Source organism: Gossypium arboreum, chromosome 6 (genome assembly GCF_025698485.1).
Source record: "Gossypium arboreum isolate Shixiya-1 chromosome 6, ASM2569848v2, whole genome shotgun sequence".
Taxonomy (NCBI): Eukaryota; Viridiplantae; Streptophyta; class Magnoliopsida; order Malvales; family Malvaceae; genus Gossypium; species Gossypium arboreum.
In genome coordinates, this window is record NC_069075.1 from 37,673,783 (window position 1) to 37,686,658 (window position 12,876).

Genomic DNA, 12,876 nt, shown 5'->3' on the forward strand with positions numbered 1-12,876 from the left:
TTCTCAAGCCAAAACTCTGCTTTCTCGTCATCATCATCAACATTTTTCCTGAATTCTTCGGCTCCTTGCTTGTGGATTCTGTCAACTGGAGTTCCGTGAAATTTCATCAGATCCATACCTTGAGGCATTGGGGGTACAGGTTGAGGAATCGGGGGAGGTGGGGGAGGTTGTGCATTTGGGTTCGTACGAAGGAACTCAGTATACCAGGCATTCATCATTTAAAGAAAGGCTTCCTGAGCCCTTTCTCCTCCTCCTTGACCAACAGTAGGAGGTGGATTTTCAGTTGGCACCGCCCCTTCAGCCGGAGCTGGTGCATTACTCTCTACATCATCAGCCACAGCTGGATCGGGATCCATTTACTATAAAAAAATCATTTAAAAGGTCAGAAGTCATCACATTATCACAATATATATATAGCATGGCATGTATAGCAAAACTCGTACATACAACACGTTAGTCCAAGAACCGACTAAACCTACTCTGATACCACCAAATGTAATACCCCCGTACCCAAGACCGTCGCTGGAGTCGAGTACGAGGTGTTACTAAACTTAATTCCTTAATTAAACAGCTTAAACAATTTATTTTAGAATTTCTAGACAAGCTGGCTAACTGTGTCACAGTCGCTTAAAAATTCATATCTCGAGTTCTGAAACTCGAAATTAAGATCCATAAATTTTCCCTAAAACTACACTCATATATATATCTACTAATGTTTTTCTAGAATTTTTGGTCAAGCTAATTAGTACAGTTTATTGATTAAAGTCTCCCCTATTTCAGGGTTCGACTACTCTGACCCTTGTGTAATACAAATCAGATATCTGCTTGTACAGAGTTTCAATGATTATGACGTTTGTTTCTCTTAAAACTAGACTCAATTGGAATCTATACATATAAAAAATAACTTCTAATTATTTTTTTACAATTTATGGTGAATTTTTAAATTCAGAATAGGGGATTTAGAGACCACTCTAACCCTATTCCACAAAAACTCAAATATCTCATAAAATATAACTCATTTACCTATTTTGTTCCATCCATATGAAAATAGACTCATCAAGATTCGATTTCATAACTTATTCATCCTTTAATTCCATTTTTACTATTTTTAGTGATTTTTCAAATTCATGTCACTCCTGCTATTTGATTCTGTTTTGTGGCCAATTTTACATTTACAAGGATTTTCATGGTTTAGTTAAGACATAGAGCATACATGTTATCATATATAAATTTGATTAGCCATTCCAATAGCTAATCATTTACATACCCTTTTCTTACCAAACCATAACCATATCATAAGATCATTTATACAAAGTGAGTATATTGCTATACATGCCACACTCAAAATATACAAGTCATTTTACCAATTTAGGTCTTCGAATAGTGTGAACGAGCCTTCGACCTATCCCGATTCTCAAGCCGGCTTGTCAAAACTACAATGAAGGAAAATGAGGGAGTAAGCATAAATGCTTAGTAAGTTCACATCCAAATAACAAGTAACATGATCATGCAATCCAACATAAACATCATTAAGACACTCATATCATAAGAATACTTACTATCCTACCACAATTTTGTCTTACCAAGTTCTCAACCAATGATTAAACTCATACCTGTCAAATTTTCTTATTCATCACACTTACCAACATGTCACCTTCGTATTAGGCATTCTCCTTATTCTATTAGAGATCTCCCGTTGAACACATCGGAATATGATTTAGGATACACGGATAATGTGCACATAAGTGCTATACTCATAGCTAAACAAGCTCAATAGCTTTTGAAATCTATGTAGCCAAGCTACCATGTAACCTGCGCATAAACGAACTCGGATTCAACTCAACGAGCTCGGGCGTTCGCATCTATAAATGAACTCGGACTCAACTCAACGAGCTCGGATGCCTAGTTACATCTCACGAACTCGGACTCAACTCAACAAGCTCGGAACTCAACCATCCTAGTGACATGCCACTTGTACCCTAATCTATTCCCAAGGTTCAAACGGGATTCTTCTTAATTACACATTTTAATCACCTTCTTTGAAATGTAGACACCGATACTTTCTAGCATCTTATACTTTTCAATCAAGTTATTCACATAATTTGCATATTGCAAATTAATAATTCACAAAGCATAATATTTCATGATAATAAGTATCATATCATATAAATATCATTAAATCACTTAAAATAAAAATTATGTTACCTTATTTACACATGAACTTACCTCGATACAAAATATTAGCAATCGAGCCTATTCCTCGTAAACTTTGTTTTTCCCTCGATCACGACTTGAATCTCATCTCTCTTGATCTATAATGCCAAATTAATTTTATTTAATACATACATTCATCAAAACAACCCTTAATACGAACTTTGGCAAAATTATGATTTTACCCTTAAACTTTCACATATTTTCAATTTGCCCCAAGGCTCGTAAATTAAACCTCATCCTATTTTATTATGTTTTATGACATGCTGATCATTTTTCCCTTCTATGGCAACATCAAATTCATACTCTAACATGTACTTATGACTATTAGGTATTTTTACTGATTAAGCCCTTTTTCTCGTTTTCACTTAAAATCGAGTAGCACAAGTTGTCTAACATAATTTAAAATCTCATATTCTATCATAAAACACCAAAATACACAAATTTCACCTATGAGTATTTTTCCAAATATGAACCCTAGGTTGAATTATTGCTAGCATAAGTTAAATCGAGCTACCGGGATTTAAAAAACATAAAAATCATTAAAAATGGGCATAGAAATCACTTACAATCAAGGCTTAGAAGTGTTGAAACCCTAGCTATGGTGGAGAGAAAAATTTGGCAGCAACTTATGGAGAAGATGATCATTTTTGTGTTATTTTTCCCATTTTATTTCATTTAATATCCAAATGACCAAAATGCCCTTCCTTACTAAACTTTCAAAAATTCCATCCATGTCTAATTTTTGTCCATAAACTTAGAAATTGGTCAAATTTCTATTTAAGACCTCCTCATTAATATTCCAAAGCAATTTCATACTAAAAACTTCTAGAATGCAAGTTTTGCAAATTATTCGATTTAGTCCCTAATTTCAACTTAAGCACTTTATGCATAGAATTTTGTCACGAAATTGTCACACAATCATGCAATCATATCATAAACCTCAAATTAATTATTTCTATCTCAGATTTGTGGTCACGAAACCATTATTCTGATTAGGCTCTAATTCGGGATATTACAGTGTAACTCTCTATTTGTCACCCAAGAGCAAATTGAAGACACACAGCTAAGTCACACGCCCGTGTGCTAGGCTGTGACAGCCCTAAATTGACTCTAGTCGAGAAGTGGTTTCGGGACCACAAAATTGAGTCACAAGAATAATTAAATGTTATATTTTATGCCTATTATAAGTGAAAGTGTGTGTGTGAAAATTTCATGTTTTGATTTTGTCTTTTAAATGTGAAATTAATTAGAAAGGACTTATGTGTGAAACTTTGGAAATGTGATAGGTTAAATGGTAGTGGGCAAATAATGCATGGTGGAAAAAAATGTAGACTTGCATGTCAAATTCCCCATTTTAGAGGAAGTGGCCGGCCATGATGGTATGGGATACAAAATATATGCATTTTGTATTAATATTATAATGACTACATGGTTTTATAATAGGAAATAAGTATTAGAAAAAAAAGAAGGCCATACATCCTTGCCTTGTTCATGTGAATGTTTGAGAAAGAATGGAGAAAAATGCTTTGAGGATTTCGGCAATGGAGCAAGCTCAAAATCTAAGGTAGAACAAAAGGGCTCTTTGATATTTGGCCTTGGTGATTCTAATTGGAGGTATGTTTAATTTTATTTCTTGATAATTTATGTGAAATTGAGTTAATTGCTAAGCTCCTTTCATAGCCCATGACTCAATTTTTGTTATTGGTTTGAAGTGATGCATTCGGCTATGGGTTGTAGAGTGTCTTGGTGGGCTTTTTGATGTTTTTGTGATGAGGCATGAAGATGGTTGATTTTAAGTGTTTAATAAAAAGGATTGGATGTGAGTGTGTGTGAAATGGCAAATGATGAGTCTCGGTAACTTCATGAAGAGTTCGGCTATTGTGTTTATGTGAATATATATATGCTGAATGTAGTCTTGGATAAGTAAATTTTGATGTATTAGATTGGTAACATGGTTATGCCGATTGTGAAAATGTGATAAAGGTGCCAAGAAATATTTGTAAACATGCATAGTACCGAATGTGTTCATGAATGAATAAGTTATGTGGGTTGTTTAAATGAAAGAAATGGATAAGTTAAGGTATAATTGAGTGTTCGAATATGAATTTAAGAAGAATGATACATTCGACTATGCTTTGATGTGCTTGGATTGTTGTTCATTGAGTAAGTGATTGAGAAATGGTTAGAAGAATTTGAATGCTAAACTAGTTGATTTGTTTATAATGTCCGATTATGATCATTTATAGAGATGTGAATGAATTGTTGTTATGTGAATAAATATTTGTTTGATGATATATATATGTATTCGCAATGGGATAAAATGTGTATTAAGGTAAGTTTCATGGTGATTATGCTTGTGATGTTGGGTTAATATTCGGCATTGAGTAATGTGGGGTAAGGTGATTAATCGACTATGAAATTAGCTAAATTGAATAGGTATGTTTAATGATATGCTTAGTGTAATGTATAATCTTGTAACTCGGTTTAGTATTGAGATACAGGTTAGATGTAAGATTGGATTTTGGTATGTGTTAAATTGGTTAATCAAAGATTTAATATGACTAAATGTTAATGAATAACATAATTGGTTTGCACCTTAAATAGTTGAAATAAAGCTTGCCGATTATGATTAAGTGTTTAAATTGTAATGGTCATATATAGGTATATATATATATATATATATGCCTTATGTATGTACCATGTACACATAAGGACATTCGGCAATATGATTAAATTCATGTATAAGGAAGCATGATAAATTAAGTGACTCCTTGCTTGTGAATGTGAATTAGATATAAATTAAATAAGCATGAAATCGAGTCATGGCATGTTTTATTAAATATGATACATATTGAAATATATTGTTTTAGATATAGATTAAATGATATGTGATTGCCAAATGTGATTGTTAAGTGAATAATATTAGTTAAGTACTTAAGCAAATCTATTGTTTTACTTAAGCTTAAGAGCAAAGAGGATCAAAGTCGGATAAGGGAAAAGAGAAAGTAAACGAATAGCCGTGGATATCTAGTCGTCGACCACTTCTGAGGTAAGTTTTAAGTGATTAAATGTTGAGTAAATTCAATCATAATAGGACATAATGAGTTGATTTAATAAGATATGATGTGGCCATGATATGTCTTTAACTCAAATGGTAAGTTCATAAGTGTTTGGACTTGGAAATTTAAGCGCAAATTGTAATAATTTGCTTAGGACAACAGCAGTAACGTGATTTTAGAAAATCACTATAAATTTTTGGTGTGGAATTATAGGCTGAATAAAATATGTAATCAAAGCTTAATTAGTCTAGTTTCTTATAAAAGAGACCGTGTAAGCAAAGAAATTTCCTATAAAGAGATATTTAAAGTTGTGTGAGACAGTGTCAGAATGACTCCGAAATCCCCTGTTCTGTTTTTAGAAAATCATTATGATTTGTACAAAAATGGTTATAAGATAAAATTTATATTCTTAGACTCCTTAATGAGTCTAGTTTCAAATGAAATCAAATAGAACATATTTTGAATTCTGTACAATGAGAAATTTGATTCGTAGTGAAGAGTGGTCAGATTAGTTAAACAGTGAAATAGGGGAAACTTTAAGAAAAATCTGGTATTGATTGGCCAAACCTAAAATTCTGAAAATTTTATGGATGGAAGATATATGAGTCTATATTTATAGAAAATTAACGGCAATTGATTTTGAGTTTTGTATCTCCAGTTATAAATAATTTAGTGACTATTGCTCAGGAAAACAGCTTGTAGTGAATATGTGATTTTGTTGTAAACATTGATGAAACTATTTGAGTTGCTTATAAGCTATTGCTGAAATTGATGTACAAGATAAATATATATATGTGTGGTAAAGCCGAATGGCTAGTGTGAAATATGTATGAGATATGTATACGTGGTAAAGCCGAATGGCTAACATGAAATATGTATGAGATATATATATGTGGTAAAGCCGAATGGGTACTGTGAAATATGTATGAGATATGTATATGTGGTAAAGCCGAATGGCTAGTGTGAAATATGTATGAGATATGTATATGTGGTAAAGCCGAATGGCTAATATGAAATATGTATGAGATATATATATGTGGTAAAGCCGAATGGCTAATGTGAAATATATATGAGATATGTATATGTGGTAAAGCCGAATGGCTAATGTGGAATATATATGAGATATGTATATGTGGCTAATGTGAAATATATATGAGATATGTATATGTGGTAAAGCCGAATGGCTAATGTGAAATATATATGAGATATGTATATGTGGTAAAGCCGAATGGCTAATATGAAATATGTATGAGATATATATATGTGGTAAAGCCGAATGGCTAATGTGAAATATATATGCGATATGTATATGTGGTAAAGCTGAATGGCTAATGTGAAATATGTATGAGATATATATATGTGGTAAAGCCAAATGGCTAATGTGAAATATATATGAGATATGTATATGTGGTAAAGTCGAATGGCTAACATGAAATATATATGAGATATATATATGTGGTAAATCCGAATGGCTAATGTGAAATATGTATGAGATATGTATATTTGGTAAAGTCGAAATATGTAGGAGATGTGTGTATATTGTGGCCGAATGACCAAATGTGAAAGGTGTGTATTATTAGATATTTGATGAGGCAAATGAATTACAAATATGACAGTTGATGTGAATGTTGTAACATGTGATTAAATGTACATGAAACTTGGAGATATATTCCGGGTAAGACCCGATGACTACGTGTGGAGATTATGTCCGGGTAAGTCCCGATGACTACGTGTGGAGATTTTGTCCGGGTGAGACCCGATAACTACGTGTGGGGACTATTCGAGCTAAAGGTTTCGCTGAAGATTCGAGTAAAGCATAAGATTATACGACTTCACAGTAACAATTGGTAATAAATACGTTCAATGCATTAAGTTGGTCAGGTATGTATTTTGAGATTATATTTAAGCTTGATTTGGACTAAATCACAAGGTCGTTATGTGATGCATATGTGAGTAAAGCAATAAGACTGTTCTATGATTATTGTACGTTTGGTCAATGTGGAAAGTTAGGTGAAAATATGTAATGTACCTATGTTTATAAGAGATCACTATCAAGTGAGAATTTATCTGCCTATTATATATGATGAGATGTGCATATTCGGTAAAGGGATGGTATTCCGGAAGGAAGAGTGAAATAAAAATACGAACAACTATGTTATAATTTGATTGTTATCTGTTGACACTGCTTAAAATTTACTAAGCATTGTAATGCTTACTCCGTTTACTTTGTTTCCTCTGTTTTATAGATCTCATTTGGAAGCTACAGGCTCGGGGATCGTCAACAACTAGTCACACTATCACTATCCACTGTTTGGTACTGCTATGTTTTGGATTATCTTATGGCATGTATAGAATAGACTAGTAGTGGGAGGATATTTTGGTTAATGTATATAAGCTATGCGAATATGACATCTTTTGAATGTTTACTTTTATAAGTTTTTTTTAAATTTTATCCCTGGTTGTGTCTAGCAATTATCCAATTGAATGATCTTTACTTCAAGAAAATGATCAAAATTTTATTGATCTGGCATGAGTTACAAGTCCAGTAATGCCCCTTACCTATTCTGGCGACGGTTACGGGATAGGGGTGTTACATAGGCCGTGTGGTCGATTTAAAATTTATGATTTTTCATTAAATAGGTGCAGACTTCACATGCCCGTGTCCAAAACTGTGGCCCTCACATGGCTGAAACACACGGTCGTGTCTCTGCCCGTGTACTCAATATTAGGAATTCAATTTCTCTAAATGAAGCTGCAGGGGACAGACGGCCTAAACACATGCCCATGGGACAAGCTGTGTGTCATACATGGCCTAAACACACGTCCGTGTGTCTACCCGTGTGGGCAAAAATAAGACTATTTACCAAGCCATTTTGCCTCCCTTTAATGCACACACTTACACAACATATCATAGCACCAATCCAAACATATATATATATATATACAACCAAACATCCACAACCAAGACAATCAACACATCATTCATAATAGGCATCATTATATGAATATACTTATAACCAATATTAGCCCATTTCCAATGACTTTATACAAAATGAACTTCTAACCAATATAAGCCAACACATTTGGCCAAATCAATTATGATACATAACAAAATGACCAAGTCCCCTATACATGCCATAACTCAAAATGTTGAATTCATTGGTACCAAGATAATTGTTGATAGTGTGAGTGGATCTCCGACGGTCTCCGAACCTTGAGCTAGCTTGGTGACACTATAAGATAAGGGAAAGAAAGGGGAGTAAGCTATATAGCTTAGTAAGTTCTTATGCAAATAATAAGCATCATAACCATGCATTTAACATACAATAAACATGATGAGGATTAGCATGAACGTTATCAAAATCTTATAGTCATAACTTACTCAATCACAATCTTACCAAGAGTTCATCACATATCGTACTCATTACTTACGAGTTTTACTTACATACCTATACCAACTCGCATCATAACCATATACTTTCACAACTTTGACATTCCCATTGAACACTCGGAATATTAATGGATACTCAAAAATCTTGCACATAATTGTCATATATGTAGCTGAAGCTACCTCATATCTCATAATACATATGGGCTCGTTTTCGAGCTATTCACAAGCCTGTTCACACAAGTTGTCAGTCAGGACGTAGCTACACAGTACTGCTCACACAAGCTGTAAGGTATCTGCAACACATGCTGGGCTACCCAGCCACTAGGAGGATGTACGAGACCAGTACCCGGATTACATAATCGCATATACACATGGGTTCCTAGTGACATGTCACTCGTATCCTATTCTATTCCTAAGGTTCAACCGAGATTTCTCGCTTGTCAAAACTTTGTCGAATACATACAAAGAGTCAATCATAATTCATACAATATTAAAGCATTTAAAACATAAATATAACAATGCATTATTTACATACGAACTTACCTCGGTACAAAAATAGTAGAATTGGACCTAATCGTCAAACACTTTGTTTTTCCCCCGATCTAGGTTTGAACCTCATTTTTTTATCTATAATAACAAATTTAACGTATTTAATACACACATTATTCAATTTAGCCCAAAAATCATATTATGAAAAAAATTACATTTTTGCCCCTAATGTTTCACATTTTTACAATTTAGTCCCTAGGCTCGTAAATTGGAATGTATTCAATTTCTTCAAAACCCAAGCCTAGCCGAACCATTTTCATACTTATACCAGCCCACATTTTCCACTTAATCACACTTTTACTACTTATTTTATAACTTTTACAAATAAGTCCTTTTTGACATTTTTACCGAAAATCACTTAGTAAAAGTTGTTTATCTTACCACTAACATACATTTTCTACCATTATACATAAAAAAAACAAATATCTAACATGGGTAAAATTTTAAACTTCATCTTTCTTTCAAATTAGTCCTCGAAATAGCTAAAATAGGTTACAAGGATCTCAAAAATATGAAAATCATTAAAAACGGGCTAGAACGACCATACAGTCGAGCTTGGAAGCTTGAAAAACCCTAGCTATGTCTTCCTCTTGTAAATTTCATCCAAGGGATGAAATTGAAGAAGATGGAGATGTTTTATTTAGTAAATTTTGTCTATTTCACAAATGACTAAAATGCCCTTTGCTTATAACTTTGCAATTTTACCCTACCATGTCCATTTTTGTCCAACTCAAAGTAAAATGGTCTAATCACTATTTAAGGACCTCCAATTTAAATTTTCATAGCAATTAGACACCTCTAGCTTCTAGAACACATATTTTGCATCTATTGCAGTTTAGTCCTATTAGTCAAATTGGACACCCTATTAATAAAATTTCTTAACGAAATGTTCATGCAATTATTCAATCATACTGTAGACCTCAAAGAAATAATACAATTAACATTTCAACTTTAGATTTGTAGTCCTAAAACCGCTGTTCTGATTTGACCCAAAATCGAGCTATTACATGATGGGTCGGTTAGAGTGGGGTTCCTGTTGCTCCTACTGGGATTCACCATGTAGTGATTGTGGTAGGTGCCATTCGGGTGAGTGTTGAAGGAGGTTAGGGGCTTTTTTGAGGTGTGGGCCTTTGAAGCATCATATTAGAGAGTGTCCACAGCGAGCTGATCAGATGCAAGCTTCAGGACTGGGTTCTGTACAACCTTAGAGGGCAGTTCAGTGGCCACCTAGGGGCCTTGGATCAGCTAGGGTTGGTAATGGTATGGGTCGAGGGCAAAGAGCACCGGGCGGAGGTGTTAGTCAGACCGAGGTAAGGTAGCCTGCACTAGTTTATGTTGCTCGATGCTGAGAGGATAGAGATGCTCCTGATGTTATTACCACTACGTTCTTTATTTTTGATGTATCTTATAATACTCTGATAGACATAGGTTCTTCATACTCTTATGTAGCTAGTTTTGTTTTTGAAAAGCTAGGGATTTCTGATCAGAGCACTTCTAGTGAGGTTACTATACTGAGTCTGTTGGGGTAGTTTGTTAGGGTTAGTAAACTTTATAGGAATTTTCCGTTAGTGGTGCAAGAGGTTGTATTTCTAGCAAATCTGATGGAGCTTCTTCTTTGGAAGTTCGACATGATTCTAGGTATGGACTGGTTGGTTGAGCACTGAGTTAGCTTGGACTACACATCTAAGAGGGTCGTTCTAAGGACCAAGGATGATATGGAGGTGGTTGTGATTGGTGAGCATCGAAATTATCTGTCCAATGTGATCTTCGCTCTTGTGGCTGAAAAATTGGTGTGGAAAGGATGTGAGGCGTATTTGGCTTGCGTCAGTGTTTCTGTTTCTAGAGAATTTTTTGTTGGGAATATTAGAATAGTGAGGGATTTTCCAGATATCTTTCCTAAGGAGTTACCGGGTTTACCTTTAAATCAAGAGGTTGAGTTTGACATCAAGCTTTTATCGGGTACAACTCTGGTGTCCATCGCTTTCTACCATATGGCATCGAACGTAACACCCCTTACCCGTACCCGAAGCCTGGATAGGATATGAGGTGTTACCAAACACATACACAGACATTCATGCAAAACCGGGTTATAAATTTTTTTCGTCAAATCAATTTCATTCATACATATGCAATTCGTCCCTTACATGGGCCTGCGAGGCCCAAAACATACATCGGGGGTGATCCGGGACTAAACCGAGAACTTTTGAAAAAAATTAGGCAACTTATCAATTTTCTTGTTTTGGAGAGTCACACGCCCGTGGGGGTAGGCCGTGTAGTCACACAGGCCCGTGTGGTTTGGGACACGCTGGTGTCCTCAACCCATGTAACTCTCTGACTATGACATCATCATCAAAATAAGGTCACACGGCCGTATCACACGCCTGTGTGTCAAGACCGTGTGGTACATTAAAAATAAATGAATTTTTCATAAAATGGTGCAAACTTCACACAGCTAGAGCACACGCACGTATGGGTAGGCTGTGTTACTCACACGGCCAAGACACACGCCCATGTCTTAGCTTGTGTGATTACTACTGGACATACTGACTTGTACAATTACGGTACAGAGGACACACGGCTATGTAACACGCCCATGGGGGCAGACCGTGTGTCACACATGCCTAGACACATGCCCGTGTGTCTACCCATATGGACAATGTAGAGGCTATTTTATAAGCCAATTGCCACTCTCACTCATCCACATACTCAAACATGTTTCATAGCATGCAACATAACATATTTAAACACTCAATATCCAATGCCTTGACATTTTCATGCCTTCAAATTATCATCCTAAAACACATGCAATGAGTCACACTATTTAGAGACATTCCACACCAATTTCATGCATAACCAAATTTGTTATCCAAATTCCATAATACGTATTCATGACCATGATCCTCTTAAGGCATTAAGTCATTTCTTATCTTCTAGCATCTAATCCATACTTCATCATACATTCACCAAACAATAACATATCACATCATCAAGGCATTAGCACATGCATGCATGGATAATTAGATTACAACCCCATAATCAAATATAAGCCATGTCACATGGCCGTTACAAAATGAATCATCAAGATTAGAGGCCTTTACAACTTGGCCAAATTTGCATGACACATATTACAAAATAACCAAGTCCCCTGTACATGCCATACTCAAGTTATCAAATTCACTATACCTAATATTCTTTTGATAGTGTGATCGAATACTCTGACATCTTCCGATCCCCGAGCTAGCTTGGCGGAACTATAAAGGATGGAAAGGAAAGGGGGGTAAACATTAAAGCTTAGTAAGTCCACATGCAAATAATATGCATTGATAGTAAGAAATTATCATGCAAAGGCATAATAACATAACCATAAAGATTATTCATCATTCAAGTGTTTTGACTTATTTATCAAGTGCTCACATATATATATACTTTCTCATCACAATTCATCCTTTATCAAGGCATTGCTCATGAGTTTATCATACATACCTGTACTTACCCGTAGTATATCATATGATCATACCTTCTTTAACATGGCCTAATTGGGACTTTCATCACCTCATCCATTTCATTACCCGTTGAACACCTGGAATACTATTGGATAAACGAAAAACTTGCACATAAGTGCCACATATACATACGTAGCCAAAGCTACCTTATAACATGTAA